This window comes from Oncorhynchus keta, chromosome 33 (assembly GCF_023373465.1).
Source record: "Oncorhynchus keta strain PuntledgeMale-10-30-2019 chromosome 33, Oket_V2, whole genome shotgun sequence".
Taxonomy (NCBI): Eukaryota; Metazoa; Chordata; class Actinopteri; order Salmoniformes; family Salmonidae; genus Oncorhynchus; species Oncorhynchus keta.
The window spans coordinates 15,780,653-15,792,298 of NC_068453.1; the positions used below are offsets into that span (position 1 = coordinate 15,780,653).

Sequence of the window (11,646 nt, forward strand, 5' to 3'; positions counted from 1 at the left end):
GCTATTCTCCTATTGACAAATGGGTGGCGCTGTACAAGCAAAAACACATTGAACTTGATCCTAAGTAATTTCACCAAAGAAGTAGCCAATAAACGCTTAGCTAGCTGTGTTATCAACAACAATGAATGCTAGACATCATATCAGTAATATGCAATAGTATTTAAAAAGGTGAATGTCTTCCAGCTAAATCCACAAGTGAAATTACGGGCTAGAGTTGTTTGGGTGCTCACGCTAGCATGTAGCATATACGCTAACATTTAGAGAACTTTATTTCTTTCGAAAAATCAGGAAACGAATGATTGGACATGATCAGGTTTTTTACATTTATTTTTTATTATGAACACCACAAATACAGAAATGTATAAACAAGAGTACATAAACCTTACAGACAGGTGTATTACATATCAAGATTAATTTTAAATGTGTTAAATACTTTTTATGGTGCGTATTGCTTTTTTTGTTTTTACAGATAACATTTCAGATCTATCTTAAATAATGTGAAAGGGGGTTTGTTCTCTGCCCACTTAATTTTATGGATAAAGAATCTACCGTGAAAGATAAACAAATTAACAATGGAAGTTAAATCAGGGTCCATATCATTTGGATCAAAATAAAACATAATATCAGAGTCTTTCAAATTAACAATAATAGTCGTTTCTTTTCAAATAGAATCTAACTCACTCCAAAATCTTCTGACATAAGAACAGTCCCAAAATAAATGGTCAAGAGTTTCTGGGTCACAACCACAAAATACACATTTGTTAACAATAGCTATTTTAAATCTGTGTATAATAAAGGTCTTTACAGGGTAGATTCTATGAATGAGTTTATGATACTTATTTCACCTTATTAGATATACAATATTTACCAGACAACGAAACTTTGTTCCAGTTCACTTGTCCTAGGGCTGCATTCCAGTACATTTTAGCAGAGGGAATAGTTACACATTGACATAGTTTCCTTATATACATGTTATTACATTTATAGTTTAAAATGTCAATTCCTTCTAATTGTATTGAGGCTACAGAATCCTCAACAGTTGCACTTGGAGTATTGTTATATTCTCCTAAAAGAAGAATAGCACCTTTAGGGACAGCTCTAACAACAATTTGATTCTCAGGAGTGAATGTAACATTGTGTGTTCTCATAAATTCTGGATAATCATATAGTTGTCCATCATTATTCAATAATTGTTTAACCCAAATAATGTTGTCAAACCAGTTCTGGAAAATTAAAGACTTGTTTTTGTATTTTTGGACATCAGCAGGTGTTCTTGAAACAACATGATGGAGTCGTCCACTAAATGTAATGCTGCTTGGGCGAGGATGGTAAATGACCATTGCTAGCTAGCCAACTACTGTAACTTCCTAATCCATGTCACCCATCTGTAAACTTAACTGTACGTTAATCGGTACGCATTCACCTCAGTACTGACCCAAAACACAGGACTGGTGTCATGAAGTTGTGTGTGAGAGTGTAGCATTGATGTAGAGATGTACTCACGGCCCTGGTGATGTTTCAGGAAAAGCCAAGCGAAGGCACCTGAGCTTAGATGAGTTTTGTGAAATTAGTAGGAGGCCAGAGGGCAGCCAACACCTCACACTGCCCCACTCTGTCACTCGCAGGCACAGCTACTCAGACCCCAACCCGGGGGTTGTACCCCAGAACACCCACAAAGAGAAAGAGGTACTGTACATTTGTGTATTTTAGTTTTTTTTACTCTTGAGACCTGAAGTGATGTAACATTTTGTACACATATCATTTACCTTGTCATCCTCTCCCTTTGCTCCCTCTTCTCCTCTCTTCCCTAGATCTCAGATGCGAGTGATGACCAGCAGCAGGGGATCACTCAGTTTTCCCCTGTGATCGGTGTGGTCAGGGTGTTCAGACCTCAGAAAGCAGCCCTGTCCCAGGGCTCAGGTTCCATAACACCGAGGGACTCAATGGAGAGCTCCTCCCCTAAATGGGGACTGAGGAGGCACTAGCCACCTCTATGAAGGAGGAACCTGAGGATGAGAAGGTGGACTATCTGGAGGGGCTGACAACAGACATGTTTGGGGACGACAAGGAGTTTGAGCGTTGTTTGTCAGATCCAGACCCAGCCTTTATGAATCACCATGAGGAGGCGGAGGCCCTGCCTGACGCCCTTTCCTGCCTCTTGGGGAGCAGCAGAGGCCTGTCCCATCCCCAGGTTTTCGTGGACGTCCTCCCAGAGGAGGTGCTGATGCTGGTTTTGAGCCTCCTGCCTGCTGAGGACTTCTACTGTAATGTCAGCCTGGTCTGCCAACGCTGGAGGAACATTGTCACCCAGTCACTGGTGAGAGCCTGGGACAGGTGGAGGACGTTAGGGTTAAAGTTATGAAGATAAGCTAGTGTAAACATTTGAATAGATGTGCTGTATACATTATTTTGGGTTCGGTTGTGTCTTTGGGCCCTGGAAGAAGCTGTATTACCGCTACACGAAGAAGGAGATTGACGCCGTGAAGAATATCAACGCCATCCTGGAAAACCATAGAATCAGGAGAGGAGAGCATCCAGGACGACCAGGAGAGCATCCTCCATATGGTCGAGTAAGGACTCTTTACTTTAAACTGTTCCTTTGGGCCATTTCTGTTAATTTCTGATCTATTCTCTGTGTGTGTGTGTGAGTGTTTTTTATTTTTATTTTCCAGGTTCATGGCCCAGTATAAGCCCAGTCAGAGGGTGAACCCTAGGGCAGTGTTACAGAGTGTGAGGACACATTGTCTGTTCCCTCAGGCTGAGGCCTGCATTACACAGACTCCCAAAAAATGGAGGGTATCGAGGGGGTATGTAGCCCCACACATACTCTGTGATGGCGCTCCCTTCAGCCATCACAGAGTACCTCAGCGCCATGGCAACCATGCTGCTCGCCGTGAGGAGGAATGACATCAACATCAGCAACAGGTAAAGATGGAAATTATATAGAGATGGAAAGATGGACATGTACAAACAGATGGATAAGACAGGCGGACATTAACGGCCTCTCTCTCCACCTCTGTTCTCCTTCCTCCATTCCAGGTTGCACTACATCTTCTACGTTCTTCACCTGATGGAGAACGCCCTGCCCACAGCAATAACCAATCAGAGTGGGTGAGGACTGATGTCTTTCTGGAAGGACGTATTTTGAATTACATTTACATTTACATTTAAGTCATTTAGCAGACGCTCTTATCCAGAGCGACTTACAATTAATCAATCATAACCCTTGTCTCATGCCCAGTCCTCTTTCTCTCAGGAGAGTCCAGGTTCAGGTGACCCACAAACAGCAGATCCTCAACCACGACATCCATAGAGACCACGTACCGCCAGACCGCTACTACCAACATCATGCCACAGCTGTGTTTTTACAGAAAACAAGTTAGATATAGGGTTGGTACTTTTGCTAGCATTCTCTGAATTGTCGCTAGAGGGCACCCTCTCCCTGTCAGTTCAGCTCAGTCTGTGATTCATCAGTTCAGGATGAGGATACTCTTTCTATATCGTGACAATTGTCAAATCAAACTTTGTCACATGCGCCGAATAGAACAAGTGTAGACTTTACCATGAAATGCTTAGTTACAAGCCCTTAACCAACAGTGCAGTTCAAGAAGAAGAAAATATTTACCAAGTAGGCTAAAATAAAAAGTAATAATAAAAAGTAATACAATAAGAATAACAATAACGAGGCTATATACAGGGGGCACCGGTACCGAGTCAGTGTGTGAGGGTACAGGCTAGTTGAGGTAATCTGTACATGTAGGTGGGGGTGAAGTGACTATGCATAGGTAACAAACAAACAGTGAATAGCAGCAGTGTTCGTTCGGGGGGGCGTCAATGTAAATTGTCCGGTGGCGATTTTTATGAATTGTTCATTAGTCTAATGGCTTGGGGTCGAAGCTGTTGAGGAGCCTTTTGGTCCTCGACTTGGCGCTCCAGTACCGCATGCTGTGCGGTAGCAGAGAAAACAACCTATAACTTGGGTGACTGGAGTCTCTGACAATTTTATGGTCTTTCCTCTGACACCGCCTATTATATAGGTCCTGTATGGCAGGAAGCTTGGCCCCAGTGATGTACTGGGCCGTTCGCACTACCCTCTGTAGCGCCTCGCGGTCAGATGCTGAGCAGTTGCAATACCAGGTGGTGATGCAACTGGTCAGGATGCTCTCGATAGTAGACCCTAGAGGATCTGGGGACCCATGCCAAATCTTTTCAGTCTCCTGAGGGGGAAAAAGTTTTGTCATGCCCTCTTCACGACTGTCTTGGTATGTTTGGACCATGATAGTTTGTTGGTGATGTAGACACCAAGGAACTTGAGACTCAACCCGCTCCACTACAGCCTCGTCGATGTTAATGGGGGCCTGTTCGGCCCGCCTTTTCCTGTAGTCCACGATCAGCTCCTTTGTAGAGTAGTTCAAGTGGATACACACACACAAATGGTCCACAGGACGGTCAACTCCATGGCTTTCGGGTCTGCTTGTCTGTCGGTCTAGACCAGTTTCTGTCCGTATGTCTAGAACAGTTTTGCTCCATATGTCTGGTTGTCGTCAGTCTTTCAGTAAAGCCATTCAATCAGTCATCCAGTTGGTCATGTTCAGGTCCCTTTCCCCTCTCTCCCAGTTACCAGGAGTTGAAGACGTTGTCTAGTAACATGAAGGCCTTCTCTGTGGCCTGAGTGCTGCCTAAGGGCAGCGGGGGCTTCGTCAACGTCAAGGTAGTCACCCTGACCCTCAATGCCTACATGGCCTCGGCCGACACACACATCACCCCCAACCACGTCCCAAACACACATGGCACAGTGACCGTGCCCAACCGCAATGCAAAAAGGGTAAGTGTTATACCCAAATCCACAAAAACCTCTCCTCCCAAAGAAACATCCAACACACACATTCACACACCAGAAAACACACACTTCTCCTCTGTTTTGGTCCCATATTCACACAAACAAGTCACACACATGCAGGTCCTCTCCACAATTGAACAAACTTGCCTTTATTTTTCAGATGTTTGCGAGGGATGCCCAGAAGATCTGGGACAAAATGGTTGCCTTAGAAGAGACCAGGGAGTATGCATACCACATGAACTATGATGGTAAGCTTTTTTTCACTCCATAACATGTTTTGAATATGTCAGTGTCTTCCAGGGTATCTGAAGCAGTGGCAGCTGCGGAGGTCGACTCTGGACAAGTATGATGTCCTCTTTATAGACGAGGCACAGGACTGCACTCCAGGTACACCACTGTACCACACCTGGACCAAACCTGGGTCTACATTACACCAGAACAGCCTGAATTCTTCAGGGAATTTAAACATTGCGCACTTGGTATCAAGGGACCTAACGTGTGCAAGGAAAACATTACCCACACCATTATACCACCGCCACCAACCGGTACTGTTGATACCAGGCACTATGGGGCCATGGACACATGCTGCTTATGCCAAATCCTGACTCAGCCATCAGCATGACACAACAGGAACCTGGATTCGTCAGACCAGGTGATGTTTTTCCACTCCTCAATTGTCCACTGTTGGTGATTGTGTGCCCACAAAAGCCATTTCTTGTTTCTGAGATACTGGAACCGGCACGCCTGGCACTAACGATCATACCACGCTCAGTCTCTTAAGTCACTCGCTTTGCACATTCTAACATTCAATCGAACAGTAGTAACTGAATGCCGCAATGACTGTCTGCCTATTTTGTGTCGCAAACCAAGGCCACTCATCTCACTGTCTGTAGGAGCAAACCATTTTCATGAACGGCGTTAATCATAAACTGATTAACAACGTTTGGACAGGAGCTATAATCCAAATTTAAACGTTGTGTCCTTATTGCTTGAATTCAGGTTTGGCTGCACTGCTTTTAATGGGGAATGATTGCTTCTGTGATTTTTGTTGATAACGTCACTTTCCCGGGTGGAGTTTTGGCTTGCCTGGTAACATCACCAGGGGGTATACATTAATATAATAACAAATAGAGTTCCAAACCTCTCGGCTAATAACAGCTAGTTTTCAGATGACATATCCCTTCCATTAGACCCCTCTGCTCGGGGATTGATCCACACTGGTTAATTAATGCACCGCTTTGGTGCCCTTCCCTCCCAACTAGGACAGCAACATTCTTGCTTGAAAAATATGTATTTGCTAAAAAGGTCTTTGTTTCTTCGTGACCATTTTTATGTAAACCTATTATAGTAAGGACTTAATTGTTACCCAGAAATGAATTGAAATAAGAATGGCTACATTGGATCTTTTTAAAGGAAATTACGATGCGTTAAGTAGGATGCAAGACTTTGCGCCCACACCTTCACACACAGCATCTTCGCTTGGGTTCCATTTTTGTTCTTAGAGCGTTGTAGGTATGGGACCAAAAAAAAGGAGTTTAGCTTCGCTCTCTATCGCTCTAAGTTGTCTCTGAAAGTGACCCACAATGTTGACTTCGTGCACGTACTTCATATTGCTAGGTATAAAGTTGATTTTCTGAATGACGTAAACATGTCCGTAAAATATCCATGGTGTTCCATGACTACTGTGTTCTTATTTTGTTAATTTCGTTCTGTTTAGATCAGTTTGTTTTAAAGGGAAGATTGCAGAATTAAGATGCTATTAAACGTTCTGATTTGTTTCATCCTTCAAACAAAGTTACAATAAAACATCACGTTACATTTGTATTTTTTTATATTTTTATATTATACTTGAACGAAGATATGTCGGAAAAGTGACCTAAAGGGGAGCACTACACGAGTAGGTGTGAAGCCACTGTTTGCATAAGACGGTGAAGACCGACATCATACGGATGTGAGTCCTATTGTGTAGCAACTTTATACAGCTCGCAGGCTTTTAGCATAGTTCCTTTTACATCCCTGATTTACCCCTACCAGCTAACCACTAGCAGCCTTGAAACACACCACACATAAGCAGTTTAGCACATCAGTATTTATCCTACTGTTGAACAAAATCAAGATAAATCTTTACCATCACAATAGATATTGAACGTCTATATTTAACCGATGTGAAAGGGCTAGCAAGTTAGCGGGGTGCGCGCTAATAGCGTTTCAATTGGTGAATAAATAATTCTGATATTCTGACATTTCACGTTCTTAAAATAAAGTAGTGATCCTAACTGAACTAAGACGGGGAAGTTTTACTATGATTAAATGTCAGGAATTGTGACAAACTGAGTTTAAATGTATTTAGCTAAGGTGTATGTAAACTTCCGACTTCAACTGTATAATGGCTACCATGATATCCTGCAGGTTATGTCGGCAAATAATGTTCGGGCAGTTCAGTAAAAATGTAGGCATACCTTGAAATAAACTATTACAATAATCCGATTGGTATTTGACCATTTATTTTCTGTAAAACGTGGAGTATTATGTTGATGGAGTTGTTGTAGCTTGCTTGATAACGTTAGCGAGCTTTTCCATCCCCAAATACCATGCTCGACACTGAGCTGGCAAACATCGTTTTTTTTTATCACTCTTCCACTGTTGGTAGAAATCGTTTAGGGGTAAATTGAGTCCCGCATTATGACAGAAGCGCCAAGTGTTCCTCTGGCCCAGTCTACCCGCCGTACTATCCGCACCAAGCGTTGTTTTACCATCTTCTCGCATTTCGACCAAACATGCATGCCGGGGTTGTGCTGAAAATCTCCCCCGACAGAATTCTGACCCCCCTAAAAATGTCCATACTTTTATGGCTAGAGTCAAATACTTTCTATGACATCAGTCATATACTTTCTATAGAACAAACTAGACGTCAGGATAGACAACCAAAATGAATAATTCATGTATGTGTGTTATTAAACATAGAGGTACGGGCGGGGCGACATGGACAGCCGCCCAGGGCGGCATCTTGCCGGGGGCGGGCGCTGAATGGGGGCTCGCCCAGGGTGCCATACAAGTTAGAACCGCCACATACATTTAAAACAAATAGCCAAACCGAAAACTACTAAGATCATTGAAATGTAGGCTAAACTGACAACGGAGTAATGGTCATAAATCTCAACTAGCAAGCAAGTCGCAGCATTGAAGAACGCGAGGGGGGGTCAATTCTGTCAGGGGGAGATTTAAGGCACAACACCGGTAAACAGCGGTTGTAGTTCACTGCCGCCACCACCAGGCTGTTCCATTCTTGACATCAAAGATGCAATATATTGTTGGTATGAGTTTTTGATCAATGTAATTCAAATGGAGAAAATAGTGTGTGTTTGTATAACATTTTTGTATACATTTTTGCATAAAGACCGTTTTAGATGGAGTATCATCATTCTACATTGTTAGATTTGTGGAAATATATAGTGCAACCTGCCCTTTAGTGTGTGTGTGTGTGTGTGTGTGTCCATCCACAGGCTCTGTGCAGGGTAAGGCTGTGGACTTGCTGTGTCCCCTGGGGTTGAGTCCTAGCCGGGGCAAGTTAGCAGTACTGTCTTGCTCGAACATCTCCGTGTTCGACCAAGCTGTCAGACTCACCAACACCAACCCCCGCTGTAGGCTGCACATCGTAGGGGTGAGTGTCCACACACACACACAATGTGTTTGGGTCTTGTGTAAGACATGTATTTTCCACTCCAGGGGGTGAAGAATTTTGGGCTGAACAGAATCATGGGCACTTGGGTTCTGATGCAGCCAGAAAACAACCGCTCCTGAGGTGAGTAGCACACACACTGCCCCTTGCCTCAGTTCCGCAATTCTAATACAAGTAAATTAGTATGTTGTCCCTATGTGATATATATCTGTTTTTGGTAAGACAGTATCCTGCCTTGGCTCTCTCATTGCTCATTGTTTTATTGGTAGGGTGTTTTGTATCAATAGATTTAGCTCTACCCTGCAGTGTAACTACCTCTCTCCCTTTTTAAACATGTTCCCTTCTCTCTCTGTTCTCTAGTCATCAAGGACAGATTCATCCGTAGGTTCACCCAGCAGAGTCTGAAGAGTTATGCTAAAAAAACAGAGGACCGTGAGTTGGAGGGCAAACTCTCCATGGTTGAAAAATATAATAGCCACATCCCTGAGCTGGTGGAACGCCTTTACGGCTGCACAGAGAGAGAGGTGCAACACGCAGGTACACAAACAGTTACATACTGTACACACATACATACACACAAGTACAGTACATGTACAGTACATGCCACCACACATGAATTGCTGTATTTGTATTTGAGAGTCTTATCTTTCTCATTTGTCTCAACTCTCCCCTGCTCTTTCTCAGATTTTATCCTGGGGACAGTCCATAAGTCAAAGGGTCTGGATTTTGACATGGTGGTGATCACTGATGATTTTGCTAAGGTCCCCTGTGCCGCCCACAATTTACCCAGACTTTCCAGCTGCTCAGGAGGTGTGTGTGTGTGTGTGCAATCATTAGGAAGTTGGGAAACCTATCCAAATACCAACTATGATCTAAGGCCAATGACTGTTTGCATTGGTCCACGGCCTACACCCAATCAGAACATTGGTTGATGTATTACAGTCCAGATTATAGTACCAATGTTTGCTAGTGGCTGACTCCACTGTTTTCTCCCTCGTCCTCGGGGTGACATCCCAGACGATGAGTGAAACCTGCTGTATGTAGCGGTTACACGGACCAAGAGCTCTCTGGTCATCACCAAGAACATCACCAACATCCTCACACTGGCTGGGGTGAGAGCACTAATCACTGGAGGCTGGTGAGTTAGAGGACGGCTCATAATAATGGCTGGAATGGAGTGTAATCGAATGTTTTCAACCACCTGGAAACCATGTTTGATTCCATTCAGGCCATTTATTATGAGTCGTCCTCCCCTCAGCAGCCTCCACTGGCACTGAACCTCTCCACTACACTCCATCCCTCTTCACTTGTCTCTCTCTCTCTCTATTCTTCCACTCCATCCCCTCTACCCCTCCATAATCCTCTCCATCACTCTAACAAACTCCTTCGCTATACTTAACTCTTATTCCCAGTCTCTTTCTTTCTTTTATGTGTTCTTTCTCAAACACCGTCTCAGATCACAGAGAAATGTACAAGTTGTTCATTGAAGCAGGAAGTTGTGGTAATGTAATTCTGAGAAAGCCTCATTCCTCTTTGGGTGACATTTATGTGACGCAAATGAGCACGTCACTTTGCAAGTGAATGTGTTCCAATTTAATTTGTGTTCTGTGAAAGCCTCCTCCCATAGCCTGGTGGTCTAGTCTGTGTTGTTAGCCAACCCTCTGTGTATGGCTTGACAGTGATTGGAAAGTAGGAAACACTACAGCACGTACAGTATGGGACCAAGGCTCAAAAAGCTGTCCATATCATTCTTTTCATTGTGAGCTAAAATGCCAAACTGATCCTAGATCAGCACTCCTACTCTGAGACTCATTGTGAGTCCGGGACCAGGCTAACTCCTCCCATGGTTAACCCTTTAGCTTCCTGTTGTTCCACAGGAGTACCTCCTGAGGACAGAGTTAACCAGCGCCCTGCTGACCGAGGGCGATTTCCCCCACCCCCCTCCCCTGCTGCTCCATGCGGAAGTATCATAACTACATCATGCCCGACTGGCCCCTCGCCATGTGCAAGCTGCCACTCAAATACATCAGGCCCCGCTTCCTCCTCTCCGCCACAATACCACATTCTGATTTGCAATGTCTCTCAACCAGACCTGCTCATTTCCGATAGGTGTGTGTGCAGGAGTTCTAGAAAAATTGCCCACATTCTGCGAACAGCTAACTAGTCAGGCCTGTTAGCCAACTGTAATACCTAGTCAGTCAGTCAGAGGGCACTTACGGGGAAATCGTGTTATCCCTGTTACATTTAGTGTGCCTGAGCCGTGCTGAGGCGGTAAATGTTAAGTCATGAAAGGGATTCAGTACATACAGCTGATTGTAGTTGAGATGGTTAACTTTTCATTCATTTTTCATTCACAAAGCGGCAGCCTAGTGGTTAGAGCGGTGGACTTATAACCGGAAGGTTGCAAGTACAAATCCCCGAGCTGACAAGGTACAAATCTGTCGTTCTGCCCCTGAACAGGCAGTTAACCCACTGTTCCTAGTCTCTAAAAGCCTTGATGTTCTTCAGTCCAAGGTAAGACAAATTGTCTATAAATCGAGGAGGCTCAGCATGTTGCTACTCTCCCTAGAAGTGGCCGCTCTGCAAAGATGACTTGCAAGAGCACAGCACAGAATGCTCAATGAGGTTAAGAAGAATCCTTGTGTCAACTAAAGACTTACAGAAATCTCTGGAACATGCTAACATCTCTGTTGACGAGTCTACGATACGTAAAACACTAAACAAGAATGGTGTTCATGGGAGGACACCACGGAAGAAGCCTCTGCTGTCGAAAAAAACATTGCTGCACGTCTAAAGTTTGCAAAAGTGCACCCGGATGCTCCACAGCGCTACTGTGGAACTGTTACTGTGGAACCTTCTGACAGTTGTGCAGGTCTGATCCGCAACTACAGAAAATGCTTGGTTGAGGTTATTGTTGCCAAAGGAGGGGCAACCAGTTATTAAATCCAAGGGTTCACATACTTTTCCCACCCTGCACTGTGAACGTTTACAACGTGTGTTCAATAAAGACATAAAAACGTATAATTGTTTGTCTGTCATTCGTTTAAGCAGACTGTGTTTGTCTATTGTTGTGACCTAGAAGATCAGATCAAAATGTATCACCAGTTTATGCAGAAATCTAGTTATT

At 43.9% G+C, this 11,646-nt stretch overlaps 1 long non-coding RNA gene across 5 annotated transcripts; it reads left to right on the plus strand.

The window, feature by feature from the left end:
• Window positions 1-94: 94 nt before the first annotated feature.
• On the plus strand, window positions 95-11,531 carry LOC118366283 (uncharacterized). Of its 5 annotated transcripts, XR_004821921.2 has the most exons (14): window positions 95-168; window positions 1,268-1,328; window positions 1,626-1,686; window positions 1,812-2,570; window positions 2,673-2,925; window positions 3,040-3,111; window positions 3,257-3,390; window positions 4,618-4,825; window positions 5,001-6,791; window positions 8,344-8,642; window positions 8,880-9,056; window positions 9,204-9,329; window positions 9,537-9,631; window positions 10,397-11,531. It is a non-coding gene; the product is annotated as an uncharacterized LOC118366283 (long non-coding RNA). The 5 variants fall into 5 exon arrangements; XR_004821919.2 differs by having other exon boundaries at window positions 95-1,686; window positions 8,344-8,501; window positions 8,567-8,642; XR_004821923.2 differs by having other exon boundaries at window positions 95-1,686; window positions 1,812-2,317; window positions 2,442-2,570.
• Window positions 11,532-11,646: the final 115 nt, after the last annotated feature.